We start from the raw sequence: 12,850 nt of genomic DNA, 5'->3' as shown, positions 1-12,850 counted from the left end.
GGTGTTTATATAATGATTTGACCTATTGTTGACCTTCAAATGCAAGATGGCTGCCAATTTTGAGCTCCAAAATGGATTTTTTTCAAAATCGTCACAGAGCCTTTATTAGGCTCTAATGAAAGCTCTGCTCATGATTGAATAATATACAGTATAAGTACACAGAAGTAATCTCTGAGGTCAATAAAGTCAATGTTTGTGTGTAAACAACAGTTACTGATTTGCGGTTTTCCATTAAATAGGGTAGGCTACTGAGAATATGGTGTCCAGTTCATACCATCACATTTTCATAATGAACCAAAAATTATTTTGCACTATAGCCTAACATAAAATAGTATTCTGTATGCAAAGCTAGCAAGGTTAGTTGCTTGAGCCGAATTTAACCCTTGTGCGCTACTTATTTATTTATCTTACTTTGGTGTTAACAAAAGCTCTGGGTCAGAATGTACCACCTCACTGGACAGCGCATTACCACTACTATCAACCTGGGCCTAAATGTCCATGGCATGACAAGGAGTAAAGATCTGGTAGACACTCTGCACAAGAGTGGTGTCTGCATCAGCTATGCAGATACACTGCTCCTATGACCACTGGGCTCTGATGGATGTGGAGCAGAAGTGTGCAGAACTGACAAAGGTTTGCCAGTACAGATGCCCCCTGGTAGCAAGAGTGAGCCACCTGCTCGTCCCAGGGTAGATCCACCAGTGGATGGGTCAGCTCTGCAGCGTGCTCGCTCTGTGATACATGCACTGTCTCGTGTAGACAATCATGGTACAAGACCACCACCTGAAGAGCAGCGTGTTCCAGGATACAGTGGTGCCCAGTCCTGCTGTCATCCACCACCCAACAAGAGCAAGCCTTACTACCACACAACATACAATGAACCTCCAAGCAAGTCAGTGGTGAATGACATCATGGTGAAACAATGAATATTCCATTCTCCTTTCTTGTTGGTGACCTGCCCACCTACAAGACGATCACTCAGCTCAAGGCGGAGAATCCAGAAATGTTCAAGGACATCATCCCAATCCTCTGAGCTTTCCACCAGCTGATGTCCTACATCTATGCCATCTACAAGAGATTCAAGGGCTCTGGAATGGAAGACACTCTGGTTACAGCAGGGGTAGTAGTGGAGGGGTCGGTAGACCAAGCACTACGAGGAAAGCACTACAGACGGGGTGTGCAGTGCATCCTGCTCTTGAGAGAGGTTCTTATCCCAAATCAACTGTCAAAGATTCTTGAGCACAAAGAACTATCGGAAGACATCAAGGAGAACCTCAACATTCTGCGGAATGCACTGACTGAAACTCAAGAGGCTCTACAGACAGCTTACTGTGATCTTGAGAATGATGGCAACATGAAGGAGCTGATCAACAGAGTTTATGAGAAGCCTGGCACAGACATGGGAGACTTTTGGGTCTCGTTCTTGGAGATGTCTGACCCACTTGTACAATGTCTTGATGCATGTCATGCAAGAAATGGCTCTGAGTACCTATCGTCAACCTACAATATGCTGCCAGGACTGATGGCATACGACAACCATGACTATGGAAGGTGGTTGCCAGACTACTGGGCAATGCTCTCTTCACTGTCAGATGAACAAATGGAGTTCTTCAACGATCACTTTACCCAGTCGATGACAGGGCTACCCTACTCCTGCCAGCCCCTCAATCTTTGGATAGAAACAACTATGAATCTGAACTCAAAGCTAAAGGAAGGATGGACTCAGCTTTTAAAGAATGAGAAACAACTGTTCTCAACAACAAGGAATGCAAACAACGTTGCAAGGGTGAAGTGTGAAGCGGGGCCTCCAGTGCCAGCGTCGTCACAGGAAGCATGTTGAATGCCAGCCAGCAAGGATGCAGAAGGATGAGCAAGCAGTTCAGGACCTCCAGGCATGCATGAGGGATTTTGAAGCTGATCCATTTGACATCTCCTCACCTACACTGAGGTCACTACAGTCTGGCCTCATCGCCTCACCAGAGTTACTGCATGACCTTAAGACTGCAATTCCAGATGGCCAAGCTCAGGTTGAGACTTTTCTGCAAGAGCGGGTGTTCACCAAGATCAAACCTCTTACTGCAACCATCCACAGGAATAAGAGATGGAATTTTGCAAGTGAAAAGAGCTGCACACCTTCTGGTGCTCAGGTGGCCCATATGGAGAGATCAGGACTAGCGGCCCTGGTGGACCTAGCAGAGGGATCTGGTATCATACAACTTGAATCATCCCTTGAGAGAAGAGTGACAGAGGAGTGCCTTTCACTCTTCAATGTGGATGGGTCAATGCGCAAGACTGTGAAGAGCAAGTTGTTAGAGCTTTTCACCCTAGAACCAGTTCCTGAGGAACCACAGAACTATGTGAGCCTTGTAGACATGGGTCTGATATGGCGGCTTGCCACCCCCACACCTGAGGGCCGAGAGGCTAGGAAGCGGGATGGTTCTACCTGCATAAAATCTGTGCAATCATCTTCTCACGCCATGCCAATGCTTACCTCATCATTCTCATCAACGACAAGTATGACCTTCCCTTCAGCATCAAGGATGATGAGCATGATGATGAGCAAAACATCCACACGTCCCAAATGTTTTCCTGAAACCCGAAGACAGGTTCCCAGGTGTTGCTGAATTCAGTGAACTCATGGTCAACTCAGGAAACAAGGTCAGATTGCAAAAACTTGTGAAAGAACAGCTGAAAACACAAGTTGGTCAAGTGCAGGGTGATATCATATACTGTGAGGGAGAAGTGTCAACCAACCTCAGCACTGGCATCGCTAATGGAGAGTATGTCTTCAAACATCCAGAGGCAGATACAATGCTGCTCTCCGCCTATGCAAAGGTGAGGACCACCAACTACACTGGACCTGTTGTTCTAGACTGCGGAGACACTGACGTGTTTGTCCAAGCAGCTTATGTCTCGCAACAAATCAGAGGTGATCTGCTGATCAAGCGCAAGAATGCATGTATCAACCGCCGTGCAATGCTCTCTGAAGAGGTTGCAGACAGCATTATACCTCTCTGTGGCAGTGACCACACCTCAGGCTTCTATGGGCATGGAAAGAAAAAGGTGTTGGAGAAGGTGATGGTTGTTCCTGAGGCAAGAGAGCTCCAGGGACGAGTGGGTGATTGATGAAGTGAGAGCAGATATGAAAGCATTTGTCCTCTCAATTGTTTACGCTGAGAGTGCAGATGTTACGTGTGGCCAGGCCAGAGCTTCCAAGTGGCACATATTGAAGAAGAAGTGTACAATTTGTTTCCCACCTGATGAGGAATCCTTGGATCTTCATGTGGAAAGGACAAACTACATTACATATTGCCAGCTCCATTACAACCTTCAAGAACATCCTTCCGCCATTGGTCATGGCTGGGAACTAGTGAATGGGAAGTGCCGGCCAGTGCATCATACCCTTCCCCCCTTGCCCCAGCAGCTCACATCTCATGACTGCTCAGATGAGTAGCAGTGATGATGAATGGAGTCAGTGTGGAGAATCAACAGATTCTGATGAAGAATAGTGATTCTGTCTCCCGTTCTCATCATCCATCAACAACAAGTTGTTACATTATATCATCTGCTTAGCTTATTTTATATCCATCCCTACTCTGTATTTTGTGTTTTCTACCAGCCTTTTCTCTCCACCCTTATTTCCTTTATTTTTTAATATTGTGATGTGAACATTAGTGTTTTATTCTAACAATTATATTTTCAGTTTGACATTACATGGTTCAGTTGCTGTGTCAGCCAGAGGGAGATGCTGTTGCCTCCAAATCTGCCCTTAATTAGGCTACTAGTTGATCAATTATTATTTTGGAGTGCTATTTGTTGAAGCACCATAGTTATACAAAAGTTACAAAAAAAAGAAAAAAAACACCTCCCTTTTGACTGTTCACCTTGTCGTGGTAAGGGAGCTTGAGTACCTCAGTGAACCCTGAGAGCTATGCCAGTAGGAGGAAAATCCTAGCAGGTTTTACCAAACCGGATAGGTCTAGGGTGAGAGGTCAGACAAAGCAGTCAGACAACCTTGTGGAAACAGCATGTGGGGCCAATAACCCACCCTGCTGAAGCAAACAGGGGTGATCATGTCTCCAACTTTCACAGATGGATGGAGTATGGTGGAAGATAGCCACCTATCCCCTCTGTCCATAACTCAACTCATCATGAGCAGAGCTTTCATTAGAGCTAATATGAAGGCCCTGTGACGATTTTGAAAAAAATCCATTTTGGAACTCAAAATTGGCAGCCATCTTGTATTTGAATGTCAACAATAGGTCAAATCATTATATAAACACCAAATATGTATTCCTTGATCAAAATAAGCTCTGAAACCATGTATTGTGCATCATTAGGTCAAACCATTAAAAAGTTCATTTCCACGGCAGCCATTTTGGATTTTGGTCTCTCACGAATTCCCCCCGCCTTTTAAAAAAATACACCCCGGCTAAATTTGTTTATTAACCCTCCTAGATGACAAATCCATTGAGAAACGGACCTTCGCTCTCCACGGTCACGGAAGTGCCACAGATGATCCTACTATATGAGGACTGTTCTACGTTCTATTGTTGGACTGGCCTTGTTTTTCATTTAGCAGAATGATCATTTCTAAGCTGAAAATCTATTTGGACCCAAACTGTGGTTATATATCATAATATGGTTAAAAAATAAAGGCAAATGACCATCCTATAAAGAAAACAGCTAAATGAGAAGTATTGTTTTCAGGCTGTCATAATAAATGTATTTGTCATCTTCCTCTAGTAGTTTGGGTCTTTGCGATTCTCCTACATTTTACATCTTGTCCTGAGCCCAAATAAGGATGGAGTTAGACCGCTATTTACACGCAAATGTTTACTACATATCTTTTTAGACCATATCGGTCCTTTGGTATTTAATGTGTGAAGGAACGTGCAACGCAGCTCACAGCGAAGACGCAGCTTGTTAATGATCAATGAGAATCACCTGACATGCAGGAGATTAACGGGAGACGTGCCAACAAGTGACCATTACAGGCTAAACCGGAGTGTTGGCAGGCATGGAATTATATTTAATAGCCTACCTCTGTGATGGTCAAAATAGAACGCATTAATATGGCAGACGATCATGTTAATTATTGATAAATAATTGAGGAGGCCAAAATCGTGCTCACGATTAATACTAATTGTGCAGCCCGACTGGGTTGGCTTTTTATGTCACAGATGATTGCCAAATGCAAGTTTTAAATTGTCTATATATATAGCCCATGGGCAAATTATTTTATCCCATTAATATTTGTGTATTTATACTGTGTAGCCTACACTGTAAAAAATTAATGTTTTTTCACAGGAAATTTACTGTATTCTTTCACAGATTACTTTTGTCTTTCTACTCCAAGCGTAAATGCCACAAAAATACAGCAAACCACCTGTTACGACCCCTGTGAGTCTAAGGGTAAAGGGCTGTAACATAACAGTTGGTTGACAGAAAAGATGGACCACGTTTGTAAACAACAATGATATTTATTGATAGATGCAAAGGAAGCACATGTAGCTCAAGGGTGAGCCCAGGCCAAAACAACAAACAAACACCACTATACTCCAAATAAACCCAATCTAATCTATGGTAAAAGAAATGACATTACCTAAACTACTCTTACCTAACAAACAGGAGAAAACAATATCCAAAGGAAATGGCAGCTCACCCCATCTGTGCTTCCTGAGAAAGAGAGAAAAACACATTAATGATACATAAAACAAAGGCAGAATATATACAAAAACAAACTATAACTAGCAATGCTCTCTCTGTGGCCATACACACACAAGGCAATTTCCACTAAGCACAAAGGCCAATAAATGAAATGCAATATTGTCAAAGTCAAGGTTACAAAATCACACTAGGCCTAGCCTCATGCCAGAGAGAGAGAGTGACTGAAGTGAGAAGCCATGTTTTAACAGGTGTGTGGTGATCCATGATTGGGTGGTGTTGATTGAGTGTTGGAGTCTGGAAAACCATCCACCAATCGGTGCTGTGCTGGGTAATGGAAGGGCAGGCCTGGCAGGGACCAATGGTGGAGGGAACAATGGCTGGAGGGAGGAAAGAAAAATGGAGAACACACACACATGGAGACACACACTGGGGAATATATACATTGGGATGTAACACCACCTTTTATCAAAACATTAACCATTAAATAAAGGCTGCAATCTGTAAATGTATTTGATTTCACTGCAACCTGACAGCAAGCATCTGGAAACCTTTGATGCCAGACAGTTACTATTTTCTTGCAGCTTTTTTTCTTACAGTGTACTGCTAGATATTATGGCTGCTATTTTTTATCTTTGCTTGTGTAGCATTGACTTGTTGATTGATTGGGGGCGGGTTGTTATATCATACAGGCCACTATAAAAGGTGTGTGAGATGATTGAGTTGAGATCATTTCCTTTTATTAGAAATGAACCTGATGAAGCAAAACTCCTTGTTCTTTTATTGTAGAACTAATGGAATCAAGATCATTGAAGTAATTCAGTCGGTGTATGGTTCTATCCTATGGATGTGAATCCTGAGAAGAAGCTTTAATGCTGAATGAATATATGAGTCCAGGCCAGGGCAGGGTAGTGCAAAGAATATAAAGAACTTTGTCAGTTTTCTGTGTTTTTGGTGCTTCGCTCATTCTGTGTTTCTTTTTGCCTCAGGATCACCATCACCTGCCTGCCTTCATTGCAACAACCTCCTCACCTCCAACATTCCCCCGCTCTTTAATAAATCTCCTTTTATATCACTACAGTGTCTGCCTGCATTTTGGGTCCCCCAGTCCTGGTCCTGACACCAATACATTATTGGGTGTGTTCACACAGAGCACGACAAATTGGAACGCTGTGGGGATGAACCCCTCTGAGGAATTGAGTGATCTATGGCTGTATATGTTACAGGTACCAGGATATGGCACCTGATAGCATGATAATATGTTCAACCTATGAAACAGGTTGTAGTTAGTCATGGACAAAAGGAGGCACGGACATGATGTTACTGGTTCTGAATCCTCTCAATTGTGTTTATTACAACATCATTCAGTTAGTCATAATAATCTTCAATCAATCATCTCAACATTATTCCATCAATTAGTTCATTTATTTTACATTACTTTTAATACATTCCATTATAGTTCCGTTCTTGTCATCAATTCAAAAGCATATTCATCATTACAGTACACATTCTACCCTTTTAGGATCATGGGGGACCCTGATGTAAACAAGACGAAAGTCTTTCTCTGGTCTGCATCCCCTTAACAATTGTATGTATTGAGCTGTACTGTACTGTACCCATTCTGCAATCTGTTAATAACGTTTTCAATCAATCAATCAATCAACCAATCAATCAATCAATCAATCAAAGGATACCCTGGTTCACTCCAGTAGCATTTTCCTTTCAATGTATAGTTATCCAGCATTATATACTGTACATTGTAATTAATTATGTCTTTATGCATATTTGGTGTCTTATAAGCATGTCAAAAGGGAGCATTCTCCTGTTTCTAGGCATATTGGAAGAGAACATCGTATCTGTCTTCTTTTAATAACATTCTAATTGTCTGTCAAACAATTCCTTACATCATCAATAGCTATTACCTTTATCATCATTCGTTTATCATCAGTCATATCCACTATTCTATATAGTGCACAGGAATAACCTCACCACCTCTGTGACATTCATATTTATGTTCCGACTCAAGTTCGTTTGAACCTTTAATCAATGTGCATCGAAAGTGCATTTATTTTTATTTTTTTAATCTTTTCCCCCCTCCTTTTTCTCCGATTTTCTCCCATCCCAATGTTAGTCGTTATGCCAATTCCCAATCCCCTTCCTGGTCGCGTGAATATTTTAGGCATCCAACTTGTGTTCAGCGTTTCTCTGATTGGCCACTACGCCCATGTGACCGCGGCAGCGCGAGAGAGCTGCAGTGCGGAAATAGGCTGCATTCTATTGCCATTCTCTGCGACAAACTCTAACCTTAACCAACTCCGAAACAGCGCCTAAACGTAACCCTTCTAACCTTAACCAACTCCGAAACAATGCCTAACCTTAACCCTAACCTTAACCAACTCCGAAACAATGCCTGAACTTAACCATAACCTTAACCAACTCCGAAAGAATATTGCCATGCTCTAAGACAAACTCTAACCTTAACCAACTCCGAAACAGCGCCTAAACTTAACCCTTTTTTTTTTTCTTTTTTTTTTCTCCATTTTCCCCCGATTTTCTCCCATCCCAATGTTAGTCGTATGCCAATTCCCAGTCCCTTCCTGGTCGCTGCGCACTTACCCCCCACAGTCAGATCATCTGGGAGAGTGGAGGCTACCACGTGCTTCCTCCGACACACGTCCAGCCAATCACCGCTTCTTTTCACCTGGCAGCGCGGATTCTCATCGAGAGGGCATAGCGTGTGGGAGGATCACACTATCCCCCTCGAGTCCTATCCGCGCTTAGCAGGCGCCCCGACCGAACTGTAGGAGTCGCTGTTTACAACGACCCGGACCCACCCCGCCAGCTTCTCCCACCCTCTAATACAGCCAATTGTATTAGTGCAGAGGCCAGCCAAGCTGGTGACAACCCCGGAGCTGTGCTCACAGCTCCGGGGTTGGTGACGAACGCAATCTCCACTCGGCCACCTAACCGCCCCCTAAACTTAACCCTTCTAACCTTAACCAACTCCGAAACAATGCCTAACCTTAACCCTAACCTTAACCAACTCCGAAACAATGCCTAAACTTAACCGGCAAAAGAATGCACGTTAAAAAATAAAAAATTGAAGGGAATCAAACTTGTCACCAACGCACCGCAGGATCCACAGCAAGGCAGCGAACCAGTTGAGCTAGTCGTCGATGTTAAAAGAGGGGGAATTACGGCTGCATAATGCTGCCGCGGCAGAGCTCCGCGGCAGAGCTCCACTCTACCGCTCCGCTCTGCCGCAGGGGCGTGGCTAGACGCAAGTTGGTTGCCTAAAATATTCACGCTTCCTGGTCGCTGCGCACTTACCCCCCACAGTCGGTCTGGGAGAGTGGAGGCTATCACGTGCTTCCTCCGTCACACGTCTAGCCAATCAACCGCTTCTTTTCACCTGGCAGCGCGGACTCTCACTGAGAGGGTGTAACGTGTGGAAGGATCACACTCCCCCCCTTAGATCCTATCCGCGCTGAGCAGGCGCCCCGACCGAACTGTAGGAGTCGCTGTTTACAACGACCCGGACCCACCCCGCCAGCTTTCCCACCCTCTAATACAGCCAATTGTAGTGTAGTGTGAACGGCCAGCCAAGCTGGTGACAACGCCGGAGCTGTGAGCTGGATTCGAACAGGCGAATCCAGCGTCTCCGGTGTTGGTGACGAACGGAATCTCCGCTACGCCACCTGACCGCCCGAAAGTGCATTTATATATATATACGTATATGGCCGATCTCAGCCTTACTAGGAATTTGCTAAACCGTGGCCATGGTGAAACCCAAAGGAATAGATTTATATTTACATTTAACAGAGAGCGGGATAGAAAGCGAGAGCGAGAGCGATAGTGAGAGAGAGCGAGAGCGAGCACGAGGGACAGCTCCAGTGCCTAGCTAACTTCTAGCTAGCGTGGGCTAATTCTAGTCCTCTAAACCACCTTTTAACACTTATACCAAATATGTCAATATTAATTTACCAAACAACATTTCAACTCAAACAGTAAATTTTTCCCAAACATAACCTTTATAATCCCCTTGGAGATACTTAGCTCAGACACTTTAATGATTAATGGGGAATTGTATTTCAACACTCTATTTAATGTGCCCCGAGACACGGCATCATCAATTGACGGTCAACTTTTAAACCACTTTACGCGTCGTCTTAAACTTCTGTAGAAACAATAGACTAATGGCGGGTCGCGACCACAAAAGCCGCACACCGCCACCTACTACACAATCCATTCTACAATATCCTTCTTCTCCTTCTTCGGTCGGCCACCAACTATGTAGGGCACTACTGCCATCTTCTGGTATCATTTCCTCCTACAATGTCCATTCCCTTCACCATCATGAAGTGCAGCTAACGCTGCTACTTCCCGACTAGGCCCCCCTCTGTGATGCACTCACTGCCTCCTGAGTTCTGACTCTGGCCTTCTTGGTTACCTACAATCCCCTTATTTAACTCACCAATCACTTCCTCCCACCTCAGACCCTCCATACCCAAGTGCAGAATTGCCACTTTAACTAACTTGGTCCTTTCCGTTCTACTCCTAACCAAAGCTGCCGCGTTAACCACTCCTGCCATAAAGGCCACAATATTAAATTTCTCCTCCCACACCCTCTTTTTAACCTCCTGCACCACCCTCTCCGCCAAATGCCCTTCCCCAACCCCCTGTTCCTTATCTTGATCTCCCTGACCTACCACCCTAGCTGCCTCCGCATACGACATCTTTCCTTCCCTTCTCACTCTCTGAACCACTACCTCCCTCTTCATCACCTCACAACCCCTAAACGCTACACCAGGGGTGGGCAATTATTTTTCCCAGGGGGCCGAATGAGCAACTGAAAATATGGGGCCGGGCCAAAATTCCAAACTCAATTATGCATAATATACATTTTATTTCTATATAAAAAGCAGTAAATGGTATTGTTTTGACCCCTGGTAAGAGTGTATTGTATTATTTGGCAATAAAAAGGTGAGGTTAGCTTTCAAAAATATCATTTATTCAAATAGAATTTATTTCCAAAATGATAAACAAAATGTGAAACATTAATAACAAAGGGCATTTTGAGTTTCATATACTATTGAAACAAGGATTTTCTTAGCTTTCTAAAGACATCACATCATCTTATAGCCAAAATAAACAAGACATGTCACTGAACTGTGTAAAGAAAAGTGTCCCAGTTTTGTAGCCTTTTTTACTTTACATGCCTATGTAGAAGGGTGGATTATCCCTGCTTGTGGGAGTAGTAGTACACAGACACTGGGTAGTAGGATACTATAGTATTGGACCTATATGTACCCCCGTCTTTGGCCCGGAACGTCGTTCTGGAGGGCTTGCAGCTGGAGTGGATGGGGCCCAGGATTTACTAACATGGGGACTGGTACTCTGGTCTCCCTCGCCTTCCAAGGCGGTCAGCAGTAGCTCCCCACACACCCTCACTTCCCCCAGTACCTCCGACAGCCCTCCCACACCCAGTGACTGTCAGTTCAATAGTATTATTGGGCTTCCCTTTAAGCAGTACCCTTCCTTGACCACCTGTATAGACCCTTCAAATGCTATTCTGTGAATGGGGTGTAAGGGTTAAATAATTATGCAGTCACAATATTTACCCAGGGGTTAGAATAGCAAATGGAAGAAACAGACACACAGACAATGCTCCCAATAAGGTCTACTTTACTGAAGCCTGGGCAGGTTATCAATTACAATTAACACTTTCCATTCATTCATACATGGCCGGGTTAAGTAAGGGATAATGTATAGCTACGAGGTCATTGTCGCAAAATAATTGACCGACACGTAGTTTAAAATACCGAGCCGCCTCGGCGATGATCGAGTAAAGCTATACATTATCCCGCTTATTACATGGCTAACTTACTAACAATATACCTAATTCATTTGACAAATCGCAGTTCTGTGGCTCTGTCAGCCCAAATAAAGTGATTATTATTATCGTGGGCAGCCTCTGTTCTGGCTCCGCTGTAATCGTCACACACACTCCGCTGTCAGTGCAGCCGCGGCAGGTGTGTCTGAGTTGCTGCACTGATGTGGGCTTGATTGCGAACAGCTGCCCACTCCCTCTGTGGTGTAAGCCAATAGCCTAAGGGAGTGGGCGGGACTCTAGTAGAGTTCAGAGTGCAATTGTGTATGCTCACGGCATGTTATATTGTGATACACCGACGTACAGTAAAAGCTATAACCAAAGGTACCTACTGTCTGACTGGCTCATTGAGGTATAGGAACACATTACACGACACTCCACACTTCCCATAATCATGTTCCCCGCCACACCTCGCACACCTCAGCTTCTTCCTACACGCAATGGCTATATGGCCAAACTCCTGGCACCTATAACATCTCAGCGGATTCATTCTGAACAAACTCCCTAACCCTGATCGCCATATACCCTACAAACACCTCTTTAGGAACAACCTCACCCTCAAACTGAATAACTACGGTCTCCGACTCTATCCTATCTGCTCCCCTCTTCATCCTCTCTGCACTCCTAACATTCCTATTACGCCTGTTACTCTTCAAATCCCCTACCAGCTGCTCTACACTAACCTTGATTGGAATCCCAGTAATTACCCCCTTGCAACCACCATCCTTTTTCTCCCCTACTCTCACTACTCTATAGACCTTCACTTCGCCAATGCTCCTCACTTCCCTTGCCTTCTCTACCTGCTCCAAACTCACACACCCTATAAACAAGTTCCCATCCCCCAACACCCTTCCGTACCTCACCTCTCCTAACTACGCTCTAATGAGTTTCGACAGCTGACCCGGCTCTATATTCCTAACTCCCTCTTCTCCCTCAAATCGCACCACTACATTCAACCCTTCTACAAAACCCTTTCCTCTACCCTCATCCTCTGACCCACTCAAGCTATCTCCCCTCTCTTTCTTCCTCTTACTCCCCTTCCCCTCCCCTTCCCTACTCTTCTTCCCCACTTTTTCCCACCCTTCTCCCTCACTCTCCTCCCCAATATACTCCATACTGTCACCACCCGACCCCTTCCCTTTGCCCTGGCTATTCTCACCCCCATCGCTGTCGTTCTTCCCCTCCTTGAGATAGCTCTCCATGAGCAATTCCCACTCCTTCTGGCTCCACTTGTTTTCCAAGTCCTCACTCCACTTGTTCAAATCTTGATCCACCCAAAACCCCGGACACTCT

Source organism: Notolepis coatsorum (assembly GCF_963971535.1).
Source record: "Notolepis coatsorum genome assembly, chromosome: 15".
NCBI classification, from domain to species: domain Eukaryota; kingdom Metazoa; phylum Chordata; class Actinopteri; order Aulopiformes; family Paralepididae; genus Notolepis; species Notolepis coatsorum.
This window is presented reverse-complemented; position numbering follows the sequence as displayed.